Genomic DNA, 26,786 nt, shown 5'->3' with positions numbered 1-26,786 from the left:
CCAGAGGCTTTAGGATCGCTAGGACTACACTACTGAACCTTCAGGTTAGAAGCAGGAGGCCTAGGGAGATCGGGTGCAGAGTGTGCACTCTCACGCGGGATGCGGGACAAAGTCTATGGAGGCTAGTAAATGCAAAGTTAGTGTTCACGGGCGAACTCGACTAGGTAGGTCAAAAACGAAAGTGGATCTAGACACTTAGAGAGTGGTCCTACGCTGGAGCACCATGGTACTCGGTTTACCTAGCCCAGGGGCTGCGGCTGCATAGGGTTCAAGTGACGTCGGGAATCTTCGTTGACGAACCAGGAGCCTGAAGTAAAAGTTGCTGGCAGGCGACCAGTGAAGATGTTCCGGGCTGATCCAAGGATGGATCAGTGAAGAAGGATACCTGTAAGCAGAGGGGACCAAGTTCTGAATCACTAGCCAGTGATTAGGTGGGCACCAGGATGGCACTGGACGAGGTCACTCAGCCAGGTGAAGAGGTGACACTGGATTCTGCTGCTGCATGGACCAGGGCGCTGATGTCGACCAGGCTGGAGGTCTGCGAGCTGTCCCACGTCGGATGTCTGCTGCTGGCGATGCTGGATCCGTTGAAGGAGGCAACAAGCCTTGGCTAAGGCAAGCCCACGTGGCGACACAAAATGGCGTCTGGAGTGGACCAGGAGAGTCCGAGGAAGTTCCCTTTCGAGAGGAAACAAGGGCCAGTATAGCGGAGCTAGACCAGCGGTGAAACAAACGTAGGACGTCGTCTGGAGGGTCACTAGCCAACGGGCAAGTGACCGGACAACGTGGCAAGCGACACAGAAGCAAAAGGGCCCCACGCAGATCTGGTGGATGCTGGGGGGCTGGACTTCGGTGCTCGTGCTGCTTGGGGTTGGGGCTTCTCTTACCCCAGTGCACCCACTCGTGGGTCCCTCGGCGGTCGTGCTGGATCAGTGTTGTGCTGGTTCTGATGATAGCCGGTTCCTCTGGTCTCGTCGCACCCACGGTTCTCAGCTGTGCTGTAGAGGCAGATAGAGGTCAGAGAGGGCAGGGAGTCCGGGTCTCGTCGTGCTGGTCAGTCTGGTTCCGGAGGAAGGACGTGCAGCAAACCGCAAGATACTTAGTTGGTGCCTACTGGTGCAGGGTGACTACTCCTTAGTCACAAGGGAGAAATCTTGAGAAGAAGTCGAGAGTTACTTTCGTAGAAAGTAGTTTCAGGATTCAAAGATGATCTAATTTGGAAGGATCCCCGCTCCTACCTTTATGCTAAAGAAAGGGGCTGGCACGCGACTAGGTCCTGCCAATGAGTGGGACCAAGAAGGGGGGTGGTTACACCCCTCTCCCCTGTCCGGACTTTCCCCAGCTCAGGGGCTGGTGTGCCCCTGGAACTGGTTCAAGCCGGCATATGCACAGTGAGCACCGGGGTGCCACTTGCAGTCACCTTCCTCTCAGCTCTGCCTACCTGGGATACACAAAAACCCTGTCTGGGATGGTGCTAGCACCGCCCCTGACAGGAAACCCTTTGTCCAAGCTCTCCTCACTGGAAGGACTCCCAGCAGCAGGAGGTCAGGCTTGTGTCTGTGGTGGCAGCATCCATTTTGTGATGCTGAGGCTCGAGTTAACTTTAACCGGGGTTCACAGTTACATACATGTCGTGTCCCTCTAGAAGGGTGGAATTCTAACCCCGTCGCCAGAATTGGCGAGGGGTTAGTATTCCAATTCGTATGACACCTTACTCGACATGTTTTGATAAAGCGATACCAAAGTTGCCAAATAACCGCAAGGATTATAATGCACTTAAGAGTATATGGTATGCGTTATCATGGAACAGCTATTAGCACTTGGTTCCGCAAGCTGCAAACGGGCTCAGCTCATGCCAGAGCACCATCTCACATAATTCCAAGCACTCTGCCTTCAGGATTGATAAGGCCTGCCATAGGAGTGACTGATAGGAATACATGTGTCCATTTTAGGGTTAGATATAGGACTACTATATCTAAAGCAAAGGGTGTTTACACCACCTTGCCCCAGCTGTCGTGCAGCCAGTTGTGTCAGATTTGGATGGCCAGCCAGGGGTGGCATAATACATGCGGCAGCCCCTGGTAGGCCCTGGGTACACCTATGCCCTGGGTACCTAAGGTACACTGTACAGGGACTGATAAGGTGACTCAGTATCCAATTAGATATGCACCTAAGGTACATGGAATCCATTTTACAGAGAGAGCAGTGGGCCTGAGGCCCTGAATAGCAGGGTCCCAGGTCAACTAAGTCGAAAAACCAGCAAAACACCAGGCAAAAAGTTGGGGGCAACCATAGTCAGATATCCACCTTCCTACATAAACCCCCCCCCCCCCCAAACGAAAGGAGATAAGGCTATCCTTGGCCAGGTAAGCCTATATTGCCTGAGTGGCCATTTGAGGTGGTATATGCACTGGCATGGTGACCTCCTATCTCATGGTCCACTAACCCTCACCCTAAGGGTGTCTGAGGGTCTCACCACAGGGAATCTCTACCTGTGGTGTGTTTTGGCAAAGTAAAAGGCTGGTGCTGGGATGGAGTACTGAAGTGAGACTCCACTAATGTTGGGCTCAACTTCCTCCAATCACTATCCACCATATATGCCTTTCTTTCCATGACTGAGTTGCTGTGAGCTCTCAGGGTCAACCTCTGGCTAACTAAAGCTGGAGGCTGAGTCCCTCTGTTTGGCTTACTGGAGGGACAGGTCAGGTTTGGGGTTTTTAGGCCCAGGTTTGGCTGTGCCCAACAGTGTCCATCTGGGGGAGGTCCCTAGCTAATTTTAAGGGGGATCCCTCAGGAGTTTGTTTTATTTTCACTTGGCTAGGATTACTAGCTTCAGTGCCCTTATCTGCTGATTGGGGGGTTCTTTTGGACAGGGGGCCCTTTGGGGTCCACCACTGACCTCCCTGACCTCTACAGCCCTGGGCTGACTGAGGCAGGGTAGAGAGGGGCAGGTTACCTGCTCCAGACTGGGTCCCACCTTGGAAGGGTCCACTGACATCAGGGGTTCTGCCAGGCTAGGCCTGACTACCTCTGGGGCAGTTCCTTCACAAGGGGTCAGATCAGTTCCCTGAGGAGGCTGATCCTTTCCTAAAGTCTGGTGGGAGGGAGATTTCTCTACCTCCTCAATGCTCTCTGACTGAGTGGAGTGATCCATAGTTTCAGGCTTCACAACACTATTATCTGTCTGAGTTTGAGCTGTGGCCATCACAACTCCACCAACCTTTTCAGGAAGGGACTCAGTTTGGGTATGGGCTGTGACCATCACAGCCTTGCCAACTGTTCAGGGAAGGAATCTGTCTGAGATTGGGCTGTGACTGACACTGCCCTCCTGACCTGTTCAGGGAGGACATCTTGGACTGGGGTTGTGGCTATCACTGCCCCACTAACCTTACCATGGAGGTTTACCATTTTAAAATGGGTTTCTTGCTCTACCTCAGCCCAGGCTGAGATCTCGAAGTCATTCCCCAGTAGGCAATCTACAGGCAAGTTTGGTGACACTGCCACTCTCTTGTGGCCAGTGACACCTCCCCAGCTGAGATTGACCACTGCTATGGGATGATCTCTCTGCACTCCATCAATGTTGGTTACCTGGTATGTGGCTCCAGGTATAAGTTGCCTTGAGGGGACTAGGCTCTCAGTCACCATGGTGATGCTAGCCCCTGTGTCTCTGTAGGCCTCAACTTTTGAACCATTGATGAGGGGCTCCTGTCTGTACTTGCCCAAAGTGTTGGGACAAGCTGTGAAGTTGGCAAACCCCATGCCAGTCTCACAGACAAGAGTATCTAAGTCAGGGGACCTGGTTAGGCCAGAGTCCCCAGGAACTCGCAAAGTAAATGCACCCAGATTCTTGGGGGCACCCCCACCACCTGGGGGATTACTACTAGTAGTAACAGGAGGCTTGGAAGTGTTACTTGGGGGTATGTTCTCCTTATTGTTGTTGGCCTTTGAGCAACTGCTGTCAGTTTTGTAATGGCCTACCTGTTTGCAGGTATGACAATAAGGTTTCTTTTGGGTATTGGAAGGATTTTGGGACCCACCCTTTTCAGAGGATTTTTGGGGCCCTGATGTGGTTTGATCAGAAGATTTATTCCCACCCTTCTCTTGAGGCTTGGTTGATTCTTTCCTTTGGTCACCACCCTGGTTCTTAGGCCTAATCCTGGTCCTGACCCATTTGTCTGCCCTCTTACCCAATTCTTGTGGAGAGGTCAGATCAGAGTCTACCAGGTGCTGGTGCAATAACTGGTTCTGACAATTATTTAAGACTTGCTCTCTCATAATAAGATTATACAATCCTGTGAAGTCAGTAACTTTACTACCCAATAGACAGCATTCTAGAGCCTTAGTGGCACAATCAACAAAGTCAGTCCAATCCTGAGACTGAGTTTTCTGGGTGTCTCTGAACATCAACCTGTACTGTTCAGTTGTTAAGCCAAACCCATCAACCAGTGTATTCTTCAGGACTTGGTAATTGTTAGCATCCTCAGCTCTAGTAGTGAGGAGCTTATCCCTACCTTTACCTTCAAAGGAGAGCCACAGAATAGCTGCCCACTGACTCTGGGGGATGCACCGGACAGTGCAGGCCCTCTCCAAAGCAGTCATCCATTTGTGGATGTCATCCCCTTGTTTAAAGGGGGGCACTATTTTACTCAGGTGTCTAGTATCAAAATTCCCGTCTTTATCTCTAGGGATAATGCTGCCACCACTGGGGTCTGCCCCACTCAATTTCTGCTCTCTAGCACAGGCAAGTCTCTCTTTGGCCAGGGCAAGTTCTTCCCTTTCAATCCTCAGATTGACGTCCCTCATCTTAGCTTCATGCTCTCTCCTCTGAGGGGATGTCATCCCTCTGTGAGAAGAGGCCTGAGAGCCATTGGTATGAATGGATCTGTTAGAGCCTCTGGAGAGAGACCTAACTCGTCCATTCCCAATGTTAAGCCTGCCTGAGAGTGGGCCTGGGGGTCCCCCAAGTCCATTTTCATGCCTGCTTAAGTTGGTCCTGGTGAGTCTACTGACTACTACCTGACCCTTGTCTGCCTCATCCCCTGACAACTCCTGATCCTCTTCCTCTCCTTCACTTCCTGTTCCATTGAGGTTGAGGTCAGGGTCCCCAAGGGTTCCCTCTAAGGGGGGCATGCTCCCATCTGGATTAGAAGGACCTGTGTTAGAAGCCCTCCTTGCATCATAAGTCTCTAAGAGACCTATCAGAAATGGGATGGTAGGGTTAGAACTCTGTTTTAGCTTCCTGGAGGTACACACTTGTCTCATCTCCTGGAAGCTAAGAGCTGCATATCTTGACATGACCTGTGGAGGGTCAACTGACATAAGGGGAGCTTCTGTGTTCTCTCCTTTGTCAGACATGCTTTTCTAGTGAGGTGTAAGTGGTGCACTTACCTACACTATTTGTTTGCCAACTGATCCCTTGCTAAGAGCCCTGTTACACTACAACAGCTGGTTCAGTAGAACTCAGAGTATTCTAAGCTAAGTTATATGTACCTTGGTACTTATGTGATCTTTCAAATGATATTCTTAGGATACGTGTGGTAAAACAACAGCAAGCTCAAATCCCAACCGCTGCTCACCAATGTGAGAAGTTGACCTGATATGCAGTGCTCACTATTCTAGTGATCACTATGTATCATTCCAAGCGAGCCTTATTGATGATTGGTTGTAAGTCAACCTTATAGACCAGCTATCCTAGTAGCATGGTCAAGAGCAGTCTTTAGGCTAAACTCTAGAGGGCGTGTTAAGCCAGCTGTTATACCATCACATATACCCCTTGAACACCAAGTGAAAGGACACCACACAAGTTGTTATGAAAATAAAAGGATATTTATTTATAACAAGTCTACCCTGATCTCTTTATGAGTCAGGGAGCTAAGAACATACCAAAACTCTTAAGAAAATACTGTAAGTCGCACAATTTACACAAATGCCCGAGGGGCACGAAAAACCATATACTACAAAAGTGGAATGCGAAATACTAGCAGGTGAGTAACTCGATCCAGAGGCTTTAGGATCACTAGGACTACACTACTGAACCTTCAGGTTAGAAGCAGGAGGCCTAGGGAGATCGGGTGCAGAGTGTGCACTCTCTAGCACCATCCACGATCAATCACATCTGGCCGGCTTGCTTGGGTACCCCCCCAGTCCCCAGGGATGCCATCAAGAGCCTGGGAGTCTGGTTGGATAAGTCCCTGATGTTTAACCATCAGGCCGTTGTATTATCTGCCACCTGTTTTGGCCTGATTAGAGTGCTGAAGAAGATTCTTCCATTACTCCCGTTTGAGGCCAGACAAATTGTGGTTCAGGGACTGATATTGGCCAGGTTGGATTTTGGAAATGCGCTCTACCTTGGTACCCCTGACTCCACATTAAAAAAGTTGCAGGTAATTCAGAACTGTGCGGCCCGAACTTTGCTCCAGCTCCCCCGTAGGACCTCTGTGAAGGCAGGATTGAAAAAATTACACTGGCTTCCCGTGAAAGACAGGGTTAGCTTCAAATCTCTCTGTGTTGCCCATCAATCTTTTTGGGAAACTGGGCCACTAATTAGTCGCACCTTAATCACCCCCTATCTTCCCAATAGACAACTTCGATCCACTAATGCCTTACTGGCAGTAGTGCCAAAGGTTAAGAGATCTAGAGCAGGAGGTCGCTCTTTCTCCTTGAACGCGGCCAAGTTGTGGAACAGCCTACCTTATCATCTTAGGTCCAACTCAGACCTTACTTCTTTTAGGAAAAATTTAAAAACTTTCCTGTTTAACAAATAAGTTGCTTCTCCTGTACTCGGCCCTATGGGCAACACCTGTTAGTTTTCAGCGCTGGGACGCCTCCGGGCAGCTATTCTGCGCTTTATAAAACCTATTTCATTTTTCATTTCACGCGGGATGCGGGACAAAGTCTATGGAGGCTAGTAAATGCAAAGTTAGTGTTCTCGGGCGAACCCGACTAGGTAGGTCAAAAACGAAAGTGGATCTAGACACTTAGAGAGTGGTCCTACGCTGGAGCACCGTGGTACTCGGTTTACCTAGCCCAGGGGCTGCGGCTGCATAGGGTTCAAGTGACATCGGGAATCTTCGTTGACGAACCAGGAGCCTGATGTAAAAGTTGCTGGCAGGCGACCAGTGAAGTTGTTCCGGGCTGATCCAAGGATGGATCAGTGAAGAAGGATACCTGTAAGCAGAGGGGACCAAGTTCTGAATCACTAGCCAGTGATTAGGTGGGCACCAGGATGGCACCGGACGAGGTCACTCAGCCAGGTGAAGATGTGACACTGGATTCTGCTGCTGCAGGGACCAGGGCGCTGATGTCGACCAGGCTGGAGGTCTGCGAGCTGTCCCACGTCAGATGTCTGCTGCTGGCGATGCTGGATCCGTTGAAGGAGGCAACAAGCCTTGGCTAAGGCAAGCCCATGTGGCGACACAAAATGGCGTCTGGAGTGGACCAGGAGGGTCCGAGGAAGTTCCCTTTCGAGAGGAAACAAGGGCCAGTCTAGAGGAGCTAGACCAGCGGTGAAACAAACGTAGGACGTTGTCCGGAGGGTCACTAGCCAACGGGCAAGTGAACGGACAACGTGGCAAGTGACACAGAAGCAAAAGGGCCCCACGCATATCTGGTGGATGCTGGGGGGCTGTACTTCGGTGCTCGAGCTGCTTGGGGTTGGGGCTTCTCTTACCCCAGTGCACCCACTCGAGGGTCCCTCGGCGGTCGTGCTGGATCAATGTCGTGCTGGTTCTGATGATAGCCGGTTCCTCTGGTCTCGTCGCACCCACGGTTCTCAGCTGTGTTGTAGAGGCAGGTAGAGGTCAGAGAGGGCAGGGAGTCCGGGTCTCGTCGTGCTGGTCGGTCTGGTTCCGGAGGAAGGACGTGCAGCAAACCGCAAGATACTTAGTTGGTGCCTACTGGTGCAGGGCGACTACTCCTTAGTCACAAGGGAGAAATCTTGAGAAGAAGTCGAGAGTTCCTTTCGTAGAAAGTAGTGTCAGGATTCAAAGATGATCTAATTTGGAAGGGTCCCCGCTCCTACCTTTATTCTAAAGAAAGGGGCTGGCACGCGAATAGGTCCTGCCCATGGGTGGGACCAGGAAGGGGGGTGGTTACACCCCTCTCCGGACTTTCCCCAGCTCAGGGGCTGGTGTGCCCCTGGAACTGGTTCAAGTCGGCATATGCACAGTGAGCACCGGGGTGCCACTTGCAGTCACCTTTCTCTCAGCCCTGCCTACCTGGGATACACAAAACCCTGTCTGGGATGGTGCTAGCACCGCCCCTGACAGGAAACCCTTTGTCCAAGCTCTCCTCGCTGGAAGGATTCCCAGCAGCAGGAGGTCAGACTTGTGTCTGTGGTGGCAGCGTCCATTTTGTGATGCTGAGGCTCGAGTGAACTTTAACCGGGGTTCACAGTTACATACATGTTGTGTCCCTCTAGAAGGGTGGAATGCTTACCCCGTTGCCAGAATTGGCGAGGGGTTAGTATTCCAATTCGTATGATACCTTACTCGACATGTTTTGATAAAGCGATACCAAAGTTGGCAAATAACCGCGAGGATTATAATGCACTTAAGAGTATATGGTATGCGTTATCATGAAACAGCTATTAGGACTTGGTTCCGCAAGCTGCAAACGGGCTCAGCTCATGCCAGAGCACCATCTCACATAATTCCAAGCACTCTGCCTTCAGGATTGATAAGGCCTGCCATAGGAGTGACTGATAGGAATACATGTGTCCATTTTAGGGTTAGATATAGGACTACTATATCTAAAGCAAAGGGTGTTTACACCACCTTGCCCCAGCTGTCGTGCAGCCAGTTGTGTCAGATTTGGATGGCCAGCCAGGGGTGGCATAATACATGCGGCAGCCCCTGGTAGGCCCTGAGTACACCTATGCCCTGGGTACCTAAGGTACACTGTACAGGGACTGATAAGGTGACTCAGTATCCAATTAGATATGTACCTAAGGTACATGGAATCCATTTTACAGAGAGAGCAGTGGGCCTGGGGCCCTGAATAGCAGGGTCCCAGGTCAACTAAGTCGAAAAACCAGCAAAACACCAGGCAAAAAGTTGGGGGCAACCATAGTCAGATATCCACCTTCCTACAGGGAGGACCCCTTTAATTTTGTAAGAACTTTGCAGCAGGTTCAAACTGCATGTTAACACAGGAAAATCAGGTAAACCCACAACAATACTATAAAAATCACTTTTAAAAAGAATGTGCTTCAATAAATAGTAAGGAACTTTACCAGAAGACTTTGCACATACATCATATGGTCTGAAAATACAAAATGCTTTTCAAATATTATTAAATAATAGGAATACAGAGAAAACATTCTTGCAAAAGACAGCCATGAAAAAGTTGGAATCTGCTGTGCACATCAGCGTTGAAGAAAAACTGTGGTAATCCTTTACTGTGCACGTAAACACCTACGAAATCCTGTGGTAAACCTTACAGTGCCTTGTGCATCGGCATGAATACTGAGGAGCACACATTACCAAATAGCTGCAGATTGGGGCACCCAATAAATCAATAAGTGAGCTATGAATGCGTGTTACCAGCTGTACGAATCGCCACTGAAAGCACTGAAGGAGACAAAGCCATGTGTATTGGCGCTGAGCAGCATTGCTTTGCAAGGTTTTGCGTTGTCTGGCATCGGTTCCGGTGAAGCTGCAAGGTGCAATGAGCTGTGTAGTGAGGCTTTGCGGGGCTTGGTGTAGGTTGTGATGAAGCTGGCGGCTGTGTGGCGAGACTTTGTGGAACTGTGCGTCGTTCTGTGTCTCTGTCTTCACCTTGAACAATTTCTGATGAAGCTTACAGCTGTGCAGTGAGGCTTTGAGGGGCTCTGCATTGCTTTACATTGGAATTGGTGGAACCTTCACTTAGACCCAGATGAGCTCTCTCTTATGCCAGCTAAGGGCCCAGGTCCTAGGGGAGGCACCACTTGGGGATCAGGAACTCACTCTAGCAGAGGCCAACAGGGCTCAGGGAGGTCTAGTTGCAGGTTCAGACAGGCCTATTGCAGCAGGTCTGTGGGGCAGTTGCAGGGAGGCCTCTGGAGCGCGTTATGTCACTGTAGCTTACACTGTAGGTCAATCAGCTGAGCCTTGGAGTCAATCAGTCTGGGATGAAGGGAGCAGGTCCAGGTTCCCTTCTCAGCAAGCAGAGCAGGCCTCAAGAAACAGAGCACTAGGGTGTCCTTATTCTATGCTATCCACAGGTCCAGGAGTGTACTGAAGAGTGGATCTGAGTTTACCCTTTTTATATCTGGTGCCTACTTTGAAGTGAAAGAAGCCTCTGGAGTTAATCCCTTTCGAGGTGTCTAGTATTTCCTGCCTCCCTACCCCGGCTCCAGTGTGTCTGAGGGCACAATAGGCTAGTATGAAGTCCTTTGTGTAAGCTGGGCCAGTACCTTTGAAGTGCAAAGGAAGTAGGTGACAGCTCCTACCTGCACATTAAGCCTGGATGGCCATCCTGCCAACACTGAGACCCTCTATTTTGATGCTGTGTAAGAGGAATATACAAAGGAAGGTATCATTCCAAACAACAATGAAGGATAAACATGGTTAAATAATCCTCTGCATCTAATGCTATCACCCTATATTCAAGTCTCAGGCCACCTTAATGAATGTAAGAGTCTTTATCATCAAGTTTCATTCAAAAAGAGATAATTACAAGAAACATTTTGGTCATGTTATAAAAAAACATGTGCCGAATGTCCCTTGTGAACTTAAAAACCACAAAAATATACATCCAACAAATATACTTGCGTTCATTTTTAACAAACAACTCTGATTCTTTTTTTAAAAAAGAGCCCATTATCCCTCTCAAACCTATTTGTTGTTTATGTTTGCTTGTTATATGCATCGACCACGTTTCAACCTAGAAAGGTAACTAGGTCTCATAAGAACGTCGAGGGCGAGATGCTAGGAGCAGGGAGGCGATGCGTTGGTTCCAATGCTTAGGATTCTTAGGCAATGTGTCATTACTGAGCCGTGCCCTCGGAGATGCAGTGTCATTGAACAGCCCAGGATATAGGCAATGCATCGTTGTTGAGCCGCACAGCTATTGATTCGATGTCCTTGAAGCAGGCGAACCATCGGTACTGAAGGAGATTCGTCCGTTCCTAATGACTCAATGACAACAATGCGTGTATTTTGCAGGAACAGCACAGAAAAGCCCCACATCCAAGTGCCAGGACTGGATTGGCACCACTTGGCAGGACAAGACTCATGGTTGGCAGAGTGCCGTGCTGTTGGAACGTTGATTGAGGTCTTTGAAGTCTCTGAAACTTCAGAACATGAGGCAATTCAGCAATCCCTTTGAGTCCCTTTGGTTCTGGAGTGTAGACATGCATGACCAGTTCTCCTCACTCCCAGTCAGGAAGGGCAACAGACAGCAGGACAGGCACAGAAAAGCAGGAGTCCAGCAAAGTCCAGCAGAGTCCAGCAGATTGACAGTCCTTTCAGCAGCACAGCAGTCCTTCTTCCTGGCGCAGAGTATTCCCCAGGTCCAGAAGTATACTGAAGTGGTGGTGTCTGATGTCAAGTGCTTATACCCATTGGTGCCTTTGAAGTGGGGGAGACTTCAAAGAGAGGCCTTTAAAGTGCACCAGGTCCCTGCTCTTCCTGCATTGGCTCTAGTTTCACTACAGGAGGTTAGCAGCCCTTTGTGTGCGGACAGTCACAGCCTATTAGGTGTAAGTGTCAGCTCCTCCCTCCCTTCCTTCCCAGGGTGGCCGATCAGGCACCCCTACGCTCCGTTTGTGAGGGGCTGTCTGGAGAGAATGCACAAAGACCAGCTCCTGTCACCCACCCTAAACGTGTATTCAGAAACAGGCAGAAGCCACAGAAGGGTTATAGAAAGAAAATGCCAAATTTCTAAAAGTAGCATTTTCAGACTGGCAACTTAAAAATCAATTTATCATAAGTTGTGATTTTAAATTGAGACTCCAGAGACACCAAACTTGAAAAGTTTATCTCTTTCCAATTGGGAACTACACTTATAAAGTTGAATAAGGTAATCCCAATGTTAACCTATGGGGAGAGATAGGCCTTGCAATAGTAAAAAAAAAAAAGTAAGAATTTTTCACTACCAGGGCATTTAAAATTAAAAAGTTCATGTCCAACATTTTAAATACGCAGCACCTTGCTCTCTGGGCTGTCTAGGGCCTACCTTAGGGGTGACATATATGTATTAACAATGACGATATGGGGTTGCCAGGTTGACATGGCAGTTTAACACTGTACACACAGGCTCTACAGTGGCAGTCCGAGTCATGTTTAAAGAACCACTTAAGTGGGTGGCACAATCAGTGCTGCAGGCCCACTAGTAGCATTTAATTTATATGGATTTGGCATAAGTAGTGCACTTTGCTAGGGACTTATAATTAAATTCAATATGCCAATTGTAGATAAGCCAATATTACCATGTTTTAAGCAGAGAACACATGTCCTTTAGCACTGGTTAGGAGTGGTAAAGTGCCCAAAGTCCCAAGGCCAGCAACAATTAAGTGAGCAAAACAGGAGGTCAGAAGGCACAACATCAGGGAAACCATACCAGGGATGCCAGGCCAAACAATAACCCATTAAGTTACTAACTATTGAATAAACATAGAATCAGGGGTACTACTTAATTATTGAATCTAGACAACCCTTTTATCAATCATGCCTTTCTTGACAACATATTTCTTCATTTACTTGTAAGGTTTCATTACTTAGATACAGTTCCTCTTTGAGAGTGCAAGAGCTTTAGGATATCTCGTCTCTCATTGAATAATTATATTTCAAGAAAATGTTACGAAAAAACATGTATATGCTCACAAATATCAGTGAGCCAATGTTGCATAGCTTCAAAACACAACTCCTGTAGTTCACAAAAAGCTCTACATTGAGGGTCCGATTCCGATTTAGTCCGGAAGGGCTCCCAACCATGTTCTGAGCCCTTCCGACCAAATCGGTCACTGCCGGATGGATTCCTTTGCGACCGAGTCATTCCGATGGGCTCGATCGGAAAGGAATCTGACTCGGATTTCCGGATTGCAGATGACAGGCTCGGAGAGCCTGTTCGAAGTCCGGAAATCCCACACTTCTCCCCCTGTTACCTCTTTAAGACCGAGGGAGTGCGATGGCAGCTTTTCACAGCATTTAAGTGCCGGTCTGTCTGGCACAAAAAGGCAGTCGGAAGCTGTCTCTGGGGGGCCCCAGCAGGGCCCCCATGGGTGTGAGGCCACCACATGGTGGCCTGGGGGCACCTATGGTGCCCCTCCGTTGATCCCTGGTTGAACCTTGGGGTGCCGGCCACAGGGTGCAGGGATGAACTGCACCCCTGCTTTCTACAATGCAGGCATGCATTCCGCTCGGAATGCATGCTTGCATTGTAAAGTATAACAGTGCGACCGAACCCTGTTCGGTCGCATCGTACTAGCAGGGCTGTAACCGACGACAGCAGTTCGGTCGGTTATAGCATCGGAGTAGGCCCCGGAATGTTTTCCAGATTACCATCTGTGTTGAGCATGTTTAATGTCCACATCAGATTAAGTGGTACCACCGCTTCTAAACTAGATATACCCAATCATTGACATGTACACATGAGTCATCCACTACATTATATTAATAATATTTGTTCAATTCATAATTATGTTCTACATGGCGGATTTTATCTTAAAGGCGGATTCTGGGTAGGTGTCATCTGTGCATATTTGTGAAAAGGGGTGTCTAGAAAGCTAAAAAATTCACAAAGCGGTTAAGCAGAGATTTAATAGGATGACTGGTAAAAAAGCACCTTTGAGGTACACCATAAGTGATAGGCTGGTTAAATTCAGAAAAAGGATAACCAATTTTGACAGACTGAGAATGCGTAGAGAGATTAGAGAGCACTCTTTTCAAGACTGTACCTGATTTCTTGATAACTGTGGCATGAAAGAGGAGACCAGAGATGGCGTAGCATTTCTCAATATTTGATATTCAATATTTGAGGGACCAACTTAACATTTTTTAAGGAGAGGTTTTGCATGTGCAGCTTTACAGGATCGACTCATATTGGGGAAAAGAGGCTGGGGAGGGAGCGGTGGGGTGGGATGAGAGACAACGGAGAAAAGAAATAAAAATATTTTTTACAAAAGAGGCAGGGAGGAGAGACGGGGGACACTGGAGACAAACAAATCACTCCTCTCCACTGCTGCAGACGGGCACAGGCTCGCAGCCTGCGGCCATTCAAAAGCAGCTTCAGGATTGGCCAGAACGCCGATGATGTGCGCTACAGGACAGACTGGGAGTCTGTGCCCTTCTCTCCGACCCCAGCAATGCAGCTGGGGTTGGAGAGAGCTTCACTGCGCATGTGGTTTTCGGCCGGCCTGAGACGATCGGCCAAAAACCAAATGTGCAGTGTAGGTAGAGCCCACCACTCCCCCTCTAGCCTATCATCACACTGGCTCCACCCAAGCCCCGGCACAAGCTAAATGAAACAAGAATAAAACAGGTTTTAAACCCGTTTTATAATATATATTTTTTTAATTTAAATTACTGGCGGGTGTGCGCTCCTCCGCCACAGTGGAGGAGCCACCGCTGCAGCTTTATGATAGTTTGGTACAACACCAGTTTGAAGAGAGGAGTCGTGTGGGTCAGTCAATAAGAGAGAAAGACTTGATCAGGGTCTTTGGTAATGAATGGCGAGATCAGGTCACTAGAGTATGAGGAGTGCTTTGTAAGTGGACAGTGTAGAGAAAGTTGTCCTCACAGATGCTTTAGGAAATATTCAAATAATAGAGTTCTGCACTAATTGAAGAAATAGTATTAAAGGCATTAGTTTCCGGTCTAATTTTCTGTATTTTATCTCAGAAGAATGAGGCAAATTTATGTCTGTTTTTAGAGAGGTTTGGGTGTGAATTAACCCATGACGCTTACGCTAACCAAATGGAGGACTTATGGCATTTTCTTTGACGTTTCAGCTGAATAGGCATCAGGGGAGTTTTCGTGGTTGTCCACAGGCTCTGAGCTCCTCTGAGACTGAATCTGATGAGGACCACTGAGAAAAAGTGAAAGAAGGAAAAACAGAAACAGCGAAGAGAGAAGAAAAAAATGGGGAAATCGGAGGGAAATAAATGAGGAGGTAGGGAGGCCAGTGCAGCTTCTCTCTTATCTCCTTTCAGCCACAGAATTAATTGCAACTTACTAGGTCAGCCTTGCGTGTTCAGAAAGTTTAGCTGCTCTGCCCAGGCCAGCCCCCCTCGGGCTGTTCGTCTCCAGAGTTTGTCAGTCCTGCCAAGGGCCATCCCTCAACCTGTTCCGTGGAGTTCCATCAGACCTTCTTAGGCCGGTGCTGTGTCTTCTTGGCGTTTATCAGTCCCATGCCAAGCCTGCTTTTCTCTTCTCACCTTCCCAGAGACATTATGTGCCTTGCCAAGGTCAGTGTTTGTTCTCTTCTTTTGTTAAAGCAAGAGAGTTTATCTTTGTTCCCAGGACAACCCTGCTCTGTTCTCCTTCCTTCCTGTAGGAGATTGAATCAGCCCTGCCCGGGCCAGTCGAGATGTCTTTCCAGTGGTTTGCATATGTGTGTTTCCCATTACATTATGCAAATTGGACCTACAGATGGGAGACAACCTTATCTAACATACTTTCTCGAACACTACCAGGTTTGGTGAACAAAATGGCATGCATACATCCATTGTGCCCTTTAATTAAAGAATGATTAATGTTCTTTACAGATTGTAAACACTGTCAGGGAAAACTCCAACAATTCCTTTCTCTCAAGCATTTATTTAGCATAGCCAGTAAGACGCCTAGACAGTCATATTAAGGTAACTAAAATACACAGTAATATACACAGTAAGTCCTGACATTAATGGTTACCAGTGGAATACAAGGCATAGAACACTTTGTAATATTTTAAATTCATTTTGTCTGAGGACAGGGAGCATCATTAAGTGAACTGCCAGCCACCATCAATCAGTGTTCATCTGTGCAGGGGCATGGGATGGCAGAGGCTTTGCTTATAGCAACTAGACTGGCTGGCATAATCTTTTGGCCGATAGAAGCCAGTAAGTTTGGATTATGCCTTGCACGGCCAGCCCCAGGAAAGTGGGCACGGGTGTGCCCGAAAGCTTGGCCTTGAGTCAAACTCTTTTTCAAATTTACCTTACACCCTTAGCTCTTCTTGCAGAAGAACTGGGAGCAAAGGTGTAGTGTTATGCAGACGACACTCAACTGCGTTTCACTTCAAGGAAGGGATCTGAGCCCAGCGGCAGGCAAAGTAAGAGCTGCCTCACTGCAGTTTTCTACTGGCTAGCCAAAGCTCAACTTAAATGCAATGAAGAAAAGACAGGAAGTCTCTTTTTGGTCTTTTCTACCTGACTTTGTGTCAACTATGTGGCCAGATGATGTCTTCCCAGCCTGTCCTCCTAAGGAATCAGTAAAACATTTGAGGATAACCTTCGACAATAAGCTATTCTTCTGTCCGCAGGTTAAAAAGCTTGTGGGTATATGTATTGGAATCTTGAGGTCACTAAATAAGTTTCTGCCTCTACTCTCCTTCTCAGCCAGGAAAATGGTTATGCATGCTCTGATTACGCCCAGATTGGACAACGGCAACGTCCTTTATTTGGGCATGCCAGAATATCTAATGGACAAATTACAGCTGCTCCTGAATGCAGCAGCTCGCCTTTTGCTGAATATCCCAAAAAGACAACAGATTAATGGTCATTTGCTGGGACTTCACTGGCTGCCCATCAGGGAGAGGAATACATTTAAGGCTCTGACTCTGGTACATGATGCTCTGTTTCAAACAGGCCCTGATTTCCTCAGAACCAGATTTAGCTACTACAACCCAGCCAGACGTTTATGCTCCACCAATAAACATTAAGCAGTGGTCCAAAATACCTGAGACAAAGGTCGGGAGGCCGATATTTAGATTTTCTGGGCACCTCTGCATGGAACTAGCTCCAGATGGAGCTCCCCTCAATAGATAACTGTTGGAACTGGCCCTTCTTGCAGGGTCATCCCCAAACTTTTTGCTTCTTCCTCCCTTATTTTTCCTGACCCGTGGCTGTTGGCAATAGGACTCTGCGCACTTTACCACTGCTGATCAGTGCTAAAGTGCATATGCTCTCTGTGTAAATTGTTATTGTGATTGGATCTACATGATTGGCATATTTGTATCACCATGAAGTCCCTAGTAAAGTGCACTGGGTGTGCCAGGGCTGGTGATGACAAATGCTACTAGTGGGCCTGCAGCACTGAATGTGCCACCCACATGAGTAGCCTCAAAATGTCGTCTGAGGCCTGCCACTGCAGTGCTTGTGTTCAGTCTGTGAACTGCCATGTCCTCCTGGTCAGTGTCTCCACTGACCAGGCGTAACACTTCCCTTTGTGTGCACATTGTTCAACCCTATGGGAGGCCCAAGGTACCCCCCTGGGCAGGGTGCAGTGTATGTGAAAGGTAGAGCATGTACTGGTGCAGGTGACATGCTCTGGTAGTGAATTACAGCCATTTTCGTTGTTCACTATTGTAAGGCTATCTTGCTCCATAGGTTAACATGGGGGGTGCTGGCTACAGTGGCTACCAGCCTTTCTTCCCATAGGAACAAGAATAAGAGTCTAATATCCCTGAACTCAGAATTTAATAACACATCTTTTAGGAAAGGTTGTTTTTAAATTCTGTGTTTGAGAACAGCACTTTTAGAAAGTTGCTGTTCTCTTGTCTGACCCTTCTGTGTGCCTTGGCCTGTTTGTGTATTGACTGTCTGGTTTGAGAGTGACGGGGGCTGGGGATTCCCCAGGAGGCTGGCTGAGTCAGCCCTAGGCTGAATGACTGCATTTGCAACTTGAGTGATGGGAGGAGATAGCACCAGGGCCTGAATAGGGCTGTGCCTGCCTTCCACAATGCTGGCTCCACCTCCTGCTGGGCGGCTGACGACCCTGCCCCTCACTCTGAAAGGAAAGGAGAAGCCAGGAAAACAAAGTGCTCAAGAAACACCCAGAACTGGTTTAGACTTGGCTCAGGGCCCACTTGCACAAAGAGAACAAAGACTTTTAGGGGTATAAGTACAGGACCCCTGACAACAGAAAATTAGATCATCCTGGAATCAAGAAGGAACCTCTGCCAAGGAGAAAGCTATAATTGAAGAAGGAAGATTGTCCAGCTGTTGTTCTGCTGGATTGCCCTGCTGTTGCTTTGCTGCCAAGGAGAGGGGGAGGACTTTGCTTTGTGCTGTGTCCCCTTGCTTGAAGGAATCTCCAAGGGCCTGAGAAGAGCTGGCTCCCTGTTCTGAAGTCCCAGGAACAAAAGGACTTCACCCCCAGCTTCCCCTGAGCTCTACTGAGAGAGTTCTGTCCTTTCTGGAGTGCTTGGCCCATGTGTGGTGCCTCTGGAAGTTGTACCTGTGCTGAGAAGCTGGAAACCAAGATTTGAGAGACTTTGCTACAGAAAAGTTATTGCATTGCTCGCTGGGGAGCGCATCCCCGACAGTGCGAGGGAATTCCCGCTGCTACGAAGGTCGAGATCGTCGCAGCCCCTGTTGCCGCTGTCAGAGCCGTCGCATCCTTCGTTTGCGGGCCGCACCCGATCGGTGCGGGAAGCCTAACATCATTGCGAGTGTCGTCGCAGAGCCTGTCGTCGCTGGGTGAGATCGCCGCACCGCCTGCTTGCGGACCGCAGCCTTCGTTTGCGGGCCGCACCCGATCGGTGCGGGAAGCCTAACATCGTTGCGAGTGTCGTCGCAGAGCCTGTCGTCGCTGGGTGAGATCGCCGCACCGCCTGCTTGCGGACCGCATCACGTCGCTGCGAGAGTCATCTCCGAAGCCAATGCATCAAGGAGCTGCGAGAAAGAAGATCACCGCTGGTCCGCGCATCGTCACCCTGGAGATCGTCGCGTCTCCAAAGATCGTTGCATCGTGCCTTTGCAAGAACAAACTTCCTACGGAACCTACGCACCGGAATCCATACAAGTGGCCTTCCTCCCCATACAGACCGTATTTGTCGCAACAAGCCCGCTGCTGCAGCAGGGCTGTCGCAAACGCCTCCCCAGGGTCTCAGGAGCAACGCATTGCTTGTTTTCCACCGCACCAGCTCTGCTCTTGGAACTTTGTCGCAACGAAAGGTACTGTGAGCTAACGTGACGCAACTGTGAACTTTTCACGCAACTGTGGATTATTTCATCGCAACCTAAAGAATTTTTATCGCAACCTTAAGAACTCTTTTGAAACCATATTCTTGAACTGTGTATGTTGGATTTTTGTCGTTTTGGTCTTGTGTAGTTTAGATTAAATACCTTTATTTTTCTAAACTGCTGTAGAGTCAGTTTGTGGTGTTTTCACTGTGTTACTGTGAGTGTTGGTACAAATACTTTACACATTGCCTCTGGTTAGCCTAGACTGCTCGTGCCAAGCTACCTAGAGGGTGAGCAGGGGTTATCTCCAAGGGTTTCCTCCTTACCCTGACTAGAAGCAAGGGTCCCTATTTGTACAGTGGTACCTACCCCGGCCAACAAGAGACCCCCAGTTCTAACAATAACTCACTGCTGTTCAGGAAGAAACTAAAAACTTGGCTCTTTGTGTAATGCTAACCTCCACTCGCCCGACCTCTTTATGATTGCGCTGGGACAGTCTTGGGAGTACTTGTGTGCACTATACATTACCTATCATATCCATAGCATATCCATGGGCCTTGTGTTTTGTGTCAGGAGATCAGTCATAGCCTTTGAGTCAAGACACTTTACATTCTTGGACCTGTATTGAACCTTTCCCAGAAGAGAACTGGTCACTGATCTTAGAGGACTGGAGCTGGCTGCAGTAAATGGCCGTGGACCCTGCAGGTCACTTACTATTTTGTTGCTGCTTCACAGCATGTGATCTCTTTGCCCCTTTGAAGCAAACATGGTTCTGAAGCTGTGCATTACATGATCTTCGCTGCTGCTGTTGTCTACCCTCTCTGTGTTCAAGGTTTGCAGAACTAAACATGCAGCTCCCTGCACTCCTGGCGTTTAAGATTGTAAAATAAAAAAAAGTATTGTCTTTCTGGTTTATTGTTTATTTTAGTGGCATTATTATTTCAGGATAATATTTTTAGAAAAGGGAATTGGGTGATTAATCTTGCAGAACTCCTTCTGGTGTGTAGCAGGTGTTTTAAGGTTGTCTCTAGAATTTTTTTTGTGTAAAGGAGGGTGATTTTTAAAATAGATTTCATTCCATGGACATTACTGCTTCGATATATCTGAATCTTAATTGTCATGCAAAGTTTCATTCACAAGAATTGAAATGAAATGTCACACGTAAATACACTGAAGGCATGGAAATGCCTCATCAGCAAACTGAAATTTTTTAAACCACAATGCACCTCTGTTGCAACCACAGTGCATCGCTGTTGAACAACACGATTAGAGGCCCTTGCTGTGGTTTGAACATATTTGGCAGGACAGGAAACTTAATTTGTTTCTCACACCTACTGTCTCAATTCTTTTTCCGTCACATTAATTCTCTCGCTTGTAAACTTTTGATTACTCATGTGCAAGCAGTCTGCAGGCTGAGAAGAGAGGGACAAGACGAAAAGGGAAGGGGTCAAACTGTGATTACCGTGAATATTGATAGATTTCAGTCAGTCATACACTGAGTATCAATTGTTCGAGCACTGATACCTTAATCCATCCATTGCCTACCAAGGAGCCACCGAGGGGCAAGGAAAGAACCTTCATCATGTCTTTAAAGAAAGCCATGCTCGTGCAGCTGCATCTACTGACCTTGATTGCAGGTAAGTTGGACATCTTGTCCTGTTACGCTGCGTGTGCAACCTTTGTTTAACAATAGCTGTGAAGTTGTATATTTCTGCTAATATTCTGACAAATATTGTTTTGTATTAGTGTTGGATGAGATGGCAAACATTGCTTGTTTTTGTGCTAGTGTTAACTTCAGATATAGGATCACCTTTGCAAGAGAAGTCGATACCGTGTGAGAGAGCAGCTCTGCTAACGTTGATGAGAGTTTTGGGTGCCATAGAAGTATTTCTAAATATGGGAGTGGAGGAAGGAAAGAGCTGTGTGAAGATGGGAACATTATTTTTTGCAATCTTCACAGAAGTCCATAGAAATCTTTGCAACTTTACTAAGTTACAGCAATGTCCCTCCCCATTTCCAATCGACACGAAATTTACAATGTTGCAAATTCTTATTTAAAGCATCACAATGGCCCTTCTTAAGACATGCTCCACAGAAACAGAGTTCTTCTGCACATTTGAAGAATGTTCCAGAAAAGGTAAACGTGTAGAGAAAGATTCTGCATACATTTTCCTGCTTGGCTGTGCATGATTAAGGTGAACAAGCATTGCTACTCGGTGCATATAACCTCCTTACCCGGAAAAAGTTTTCCTTTGGCAAGCTTAGTGTCAAACTTTGCAGCCTCTGCGAATAGAATCATCGAGGATCTTCATAAAAGTTAGCCAATGGAAGAAAAAAACACCTTAGCACACCCGTGTTTGAGGAGGCAGCGATGCTATTCGTCCGGGGTTATTCATCCACTTCATAATCTATAACCCATTACAGGTGCGGACCGTTTTGTTAGGAATGTTAGTTTCCGGACAGTCAATGAAAGGAGAATGGTATATGCTGTAGCCCACTGAATGCAATCACTGGATGCTTGTAAGGCCGTGTGAAAATAATACAAATTCCTTACACATCATTGACAAAAATGTAGCACTGAATTATAGTAGGTAACTGGAGCTAGGTAAATTAGTTTACAGTTGAACAACCTTAGATGTTTGTAATTAATCATTAGAGTGTTCGGGTATAGTCTATGACCGGATAAATATGAAATGAGCACAAGCCTGATTTGGACGTCTGGCACTGAGACAGCTTTAGCAGCCTCACAGACTATTTTTTTTCAAAAAAAGTCATTCATATTATACATATGTAGAGGGGGCGGTGGTTAGAGGGTTTCCTCCACTGGTCTAATAGATTGTCATTCAGATTTTCCTTCAGCCCACCAAAGGATACTGTATGGGGAAATGAGTTAGCAAAATTCACCCCTTGGTTCACTTCACTTTGAGTGACTGCACAAAGCCTGCACATATTGTTTACATCCGCCTAAAAGTAGTTCCTTTCTCTTTTGTGACAAAGCTGGCTTAAATTGTGTTTATTTTTATTTTTTATCAACTTTAAATACCAGCTGCTTATTTGTCTGCACGCTGCACTTTGGGTGTCTAGATATATAGAGATTTTTACTGTCTCCTTTTTAAAGTTAGGAAGTGTTTAAGAAACATTGTAGCTGCCTGAAATTTGAGTGCTTGGTTACACGGTTGTTAGTTCTTTTCTTCTTCACAAATAACACTAATACCAACAATAAATTGAATGGCACCAACGACAGGCTTGTTATTGTAATAAAATCTCTAGCGAAATGGTTACATCAGTGAATGATATTTAAATGTAACATTTTTAATGCAAGCATGTGGCAGCCACATATACATTTTTTTTATGGCAGAAACATTTAATAAAAAAGCAACAGAATTTTCACATTAACACTTGCCAAAGCCACACCCACTGGCATTGCCAATGGTTGTTGAATTATGCTCTAATAGAAAATCCTTTGATTTCTGAAATAGGAGGATACTTCATATGTGGAATTAAATTCCACCAGCGTGTGGAAGGATTGATTGCCACTCAACGCAAAGTGTGGTCCTCAGGCATTAATACAAGAGTTTGTACAAGCCTCAAGGAACACTGATCTGAACAGATTTGCGCAATCTGATGTCTACACTACATTCTCAATATTATTTGCCTATAAAGTTTGAATCTGCGCTGCAAGAACAAGGAGAGTGAGGTTTGCCGCCCTAGGAAAAGTGACATTTTGCCACCCACTTTCTTATTAAAGTTTGATTTTTTTTTTCCAAGGACTCCTATCTATATTTTTTTTGCGGCAGGTGGATCAACTTAATGTAGTCAGAGGAATATTGCCACGATACCAAACTATGAACATACAGAGGTCTTTAATATACTGTCATTAAACCAAGGCTTCTCAAAAACAGGCAAAATAAATCCCTGGCCAGATTAAGAAAGATTAATACTGAAAGACTCTGGGGCATATTCACAAGGAATTATCGGTGAGAGGCGTTAGCCTCCTTCCGTTAACTTCTCTCACCGCCACTTCAGAAATGCTAGGCTGCACCCTATTCTGAAGGATACGGTGCAGTCTGGCGTTTCCCCCTACACCGGCGCTACGTCTCACGACTTAACGCCAATGCAGACACACTTGCACCAGAGTGCAAGGGTGTCTGCGAGCAGGGAGGGTTGTTTATTTACAGGAAGGTGTCCCTTCCTGCACATAAACAAACCTAAAATGCAATTTAGTAACTTTCATGTGTGCTGCTTCATGCAGCACACATGTAACTTCAAAAAACGGCATTTTGAAAAAGGTTTGTTTATGTACATAAACAAACCACAGCATTTTGCTATTTCCATGTGTGCTGCAAATGGCAGCACACATGGAAATAGCCAAAACGAGGAGAAATTAAGCATTTCTCCTCGTTTCGCCACCTTAAGACCAGGATTTTTCTGGTCTTAAGTTCGACGCTGCCACCTATTATCGCCTATTATCAAAGGCAGTGATAATAGGTGGCAGCGTCGTATTCAATAGGTGATGCGGTGGTACGCCCACCGCTACACCCATTGCGCGCCCCATTTCATGCTAAATTTTGTGTGAAAGGGGCCATATTCTAAAGGCAGCGTTAAGCCACCTGATGTGGCTTTAAGCCACATTAAGTGGGTTAACGCTGCCTTGAGAATAGGGCGCTGGCCCTATCGCCACGGGAACGTCAAAAAAGTGACGTTCCCGTGGCGATAGGGGCTTGAGAATATACCTTATTGTTTTGTAGGCTGGAGGCCTGCCCCAGACTAACCCAGCATGCAACAGAGTACAAAAACAGCTTATGTAAAAGCAAAGGGCCTGATCCATCGAACGGTTTTACCCGTTCTGTGTTCATGGAAAAACATGTTGATACCAAAAACAACAAAACTCCAGAATCTATACTCCCAAAATATTGACCTCGTTTTAATATCTCCCTGAAAACGTTTGATCTCCACATAATCTAATTATCAAGCACGGTACCCCAAAAATGCTAAGCCCAGAGCTAGAATATTGGACTAGCTCAGTCTTAAATATGGAGTAACTGAATTTGTCTTGCTTTTCTCGTAAACCTCAGACAAACATTTTTAGGTCTGTCTGAATCACTTTTTGTTATTAATTCTTTAAAACCTACAGAAAAAGGGTATTGGCTCCACCCAGAGGAAAATTTGTCCCTCACCTCGTGCTAGTGGCTGTTTGGTGTATCCTTCAACCACCTGTAGAGTCCTTGCTTTGAAATTCACGAGGGACTTTATTACATCTCCAAAGTACATGAGTCATCACACGCAAAATTATTCATCTCATACACGCATTGCAAAGACATCTTTTTGTTGGATTTTCTTTTCACTAAAGAATCCTTTTTTAAATGTTTATTCAGGGTTGAAATTGCAAACAAGACCTATTGATTATGCGAATGCCTGTTGTAGATGGTGATCATGATGAAGCCATGTTCCTTGATAACAAGTTTCCATTAGTTCCTGTCATTTATTTTCACCCACTGATTGATTAATCCACTGGGTTCAGCAGCTCCCCCGACAATACATTTTTACAAAAGCAATGACGAAACAAAACAAGAAGTGGCAAAAGCAAAAGGATGTTGTCAAAGCCAGAACTATTGACTTTGCCAATGCCTGTTATTCTTTGGAGTTCTCAACAGAATATGATAACGGCTCAACAAAATATGATAACGGCATATGTTCTTATCCTCAGTCGTAATTCCTGGGGTCTCAGGTTCATTAGCACAGTTGTAATCCCACGCATTGAGTCCTTTGATTCAAAGACTACCATGATTGTGGTACTATTTACAGCTCATATCCTAGAACCAACCTCACTGACCTTGTCAGCGTGCATTGCTCCCACCACGTGCACCTCCACCTAGTAGTGGCCTGCCATCCGAGCCCTTGGTTCTGAGTTTGAGGCCCTCCCCCACCTGCAGGCTTTCGCCTGCGCCTCATCCCTAGTGGCCCAGTGGTGAACCTGTCTCGTGTTCTGTTCTGCTGTTGCTTTCTCTTATAGCCTTTTTCTGTCTTTAATTTTTCTGTTTTCTCCTGACCAGTTTTTACCTTTATTGCCTGCTCTTTCCTTATTTTTGCTTATTTTGCTCTAGTTCACATTTTTCTTTCCATTTCCCCTCCTCGGTGTACCCCTGCCTGCCCTCGATGCTGCTTGTTCTACACAGTCCTGCCCGCTGCCATCACCATTTCTGGCCTCCCAGCAGAGAAGCTCTCCTGCTTCCCCAATACTACTTAATGGCGGCCACTCAGCAGGCATCCCTGCGGCGCACCAAAGCCAAGCCTGTCTGCACCTGTCCATGCCTGGACCACTCCGGCGGCATGGACCCTGGTCCCCACGCCTCCCCCTCTACGATGTCAGCACCCTCCACCACTCAACCCTGGATGTTTCACTGCCTGCTACCTCGCATCACCTAAGGACACCCAAGGACCGTTAACCTGCCAACAACTACACCTTCTCGTACCTCCGCACACCAGACCCACCGACCTCATGACACACAGGAACAGGCGGTGACAACCTCACCTGCATCCTACTCAACAACCGTTCCCTCAACAGACACCTCATGGAGATCTGGGATCTGCTTGACTCCACTCTCCCGACATCGCTTTCAATGCGGAATCCTGGATGAACCCCACCTCATCCCTGAACATCGCAACTACCATCCCTGACAGCTACAAACTCACATATAAGGACCACCCCAACCGGTTGGGGGGAGGCATCACCATCGTACACAACAACACCATCCGCCTCACAACCAGCTCTGAAGATTACTCACCCGACATGGAACACCTCCATTTTCAAATCCAGACCAACCAAAACGCCACCCTCCACGGCACCCTCCTCTACAGACCTCCCAGACTCCGTCCCCCCTTCAGCAAAGCCATAGCCGACTTCAGCCCTCACCACGCTCTCGCCTCATAGGACTAAATCCTCCACGGCTACCTCAATTTTCCACCTGGACAACCTCGATGACCACAACACATCATCCCTACTAGAGAACCTCACCACCATCGGACTGAAACTACTGCTCTCCTCCCCAACCCACTCAGCAGGACACAGGCTCGACCCCATCTTCTCCGTAAGCAACATCTCCATCATCCACTCCTGCAAACAACAATTTACAGACCACCACTGCGTCCACTTCTCCTTGACCAAACCCATGAACACCACCGTGACCAGTGCAAAATCTGGAACAAGATCTCCAAAGACCAACTCGCCACTTCCCTCAGCAAAGCCCCACCGCCGACCACCATAGATGCCAGCACCTCAGCACGCAACCTCTACTGATGGATCTCCAACTGGCCCAGCACTCTGGCCCCCCTTAGGACATCCGCCGGCAACCAAGAGTCCAGGCGCATCTGCAGATGGCTCGAAAGAAGAAGGAGGAGCAGCAAGACCTTGGCGGATCACTCAGCCTTCAAGACCGCAGTCACTACAAACCACCACCTTATCAGATCCACCAGGAAAACTGCCAATCAGGAACACATCAACGCCAATGCACACAACAGAAAAAACTTTTAATCGAACAATACGATAAACCCTCCACGACAGACATGCCCCCTCCCAAGATCACTGCGACAACCTCACCACCCTCTTCCACTGTAAGATTTTCGACATCTACGACAGTTTCAAAAGTCAGGACCCACCCACCCCAACCATAACCACTGGATTGGAATGCTCCAGAATCCA

This window comes from Lissotriton vulgaris, chromosome 3_2 (assembly GCF_964263255.1).
Source record: "Lissotriton vulgaris chromosome 3_2, aLisVul1.2, whole genome shotgun sequence".
Lineage (NCBI taxonomy): Eukaryota > Metazoa > Chordata > Amphibia > Caudata > Salamandridae > Lissotriton > Lissotriton vulgaris.
Note: the sequence above shows the minus strand (reverse complement) of the source record.